Here is a 1,312-nt window from a genome sequence, read left to right as displayed (position 1 = left end):
GAATGAAAAGGCTATTGAATGAAATACTTAATGAAGTTAGAATCCTATGTTTGTGTCATATATTATTTACCCCTTTCAATCTCTAAGTTAATGTTCTCCAGTATAATTCTCAATAGTTAATCGTATTATAATCAAAACTCAATTTTTTATTCGTCTTAGCATTGAATAATAGCCATATCATTGTTGCATAAGTGCATAAATCACAAAGTTAACCTAAACCAGTCTCTATGGGAACGAACTAGAAATAATTCTATATTACTTGTGATCGCGTATACCTGCGTGAATTATTAGCGCATGCTTAGCGACTAACAAGTTTTTGGCGCCGCTGCCGGGGAACTCGGTGTTAACTTTTAGTTTATGTGTTTGTCATCAGTGATCGTTAAAGTTCATTGACTTGGACATTGTTACTTACCTACTCTTTTCCTTGTCGTGTTTCAGGTACTCTAGCGAGCATGTATGCATACGCGTTCGCGGGCTCGTAAGAGAACTCTGGATCAAGCTGAGGAAGAAGCTGTAGTGATTCGAAGGGAAGTTTTTGAGGACGAAGAGAAAGTAGAAGAAGAAGGAGAAGAAGAAGAAGAAGAGAAAGTCGAGGAACCAGCTTTAGTAGTGATGGGAGATCAGGAAGAAATTCTTAAGGCTCTGATAGACTATTCTCAGCCAAAGATCAATGATATTCAGTCGAGCATCATTACACCATCCATGTCGGCTAACACTTTTGAGATCAAGTCGAGCACGATTCAGATGATACATAACTCAGTTCAATTTGGGGGTTCTCCTACAGAAGTCCCCCATATGCACATCAGGGATTTCATCGAGATCTGTGACAATTTCAAGTTCAGTGGGGTGACTGAAGATGCTATCAAGCTGCGACTCTTCCCATTTTCTCTGAGGGATAAAGCAAAGTGCTGGTTACATTCTCTACCACCAGGGTCTATCACCAAATGGGAGGATCTTGCTAAAAAATTTATCACTAAATTCTTTCCTATGGCGAAGACTGCTGCAATCAGGAATGCTCTTACTCAGTTTGCACAGCAAACTTGAGAATCCCTGTATGAGGCTTGGGATCGATACAAGGAGATGCTAAGGAAGTGCCCACATCATGGCATGCCTGATTGGATGATTATAAACTGTTTCTACAATGGTTTGGGCGCTCAGTCTAGACATATGCTTGATGCAGCATCTGGTAGAGCCTTATGGGCCAAAAGCTATAATGAAGCTTATGAGTTGATTGAGCTAATGGCAGCTAATAAATACCAGAATCCTACGCAAAGAATGTTGCAAGGCAAGGTAGCAGGAATTCTGGAAGTGG

At 40.4% G+C, this 1,312-nt stretch overlaps 1 non-coding gene across 1 annotated transcript; it reads right to left on the bottom strand.

The window, feature by feature from the left end:
* Nucleotides 1–1,002: 1,002 nt before the first annotated feature.
* On the bottom strand, nucleotides 1,003–1,109 carry LOC141669939 (small nucleolar RNA R71). Its single transcript, XR_012554190.1, has one exon. It is a non-coding gene; the product is annotated as a small nucleolar RNA R71 (small nucleolar RNA).
* Nucleotides 1,110–1,312: the final 203 nt, after the last annotated feature.

This window comes from Apium graveolens, chromosome 6 (assembly GCF_009905375.1).
Source record: "Apium graveolens cultivar Ventura chromosome 6, ASM990537v1, whole genome shotgun sequence".
NCBI lineage: Eukaryota > Viridiplantae > Streptophyta > Magnoliopsida > Apiales > Apiaceae > Apium > Apium graveolens.
The sequence above is the reverse complement of the archived record's forward strand: the minus strand, read 5'-3'. Positions and strand labels throughout refer to the sequence as shown.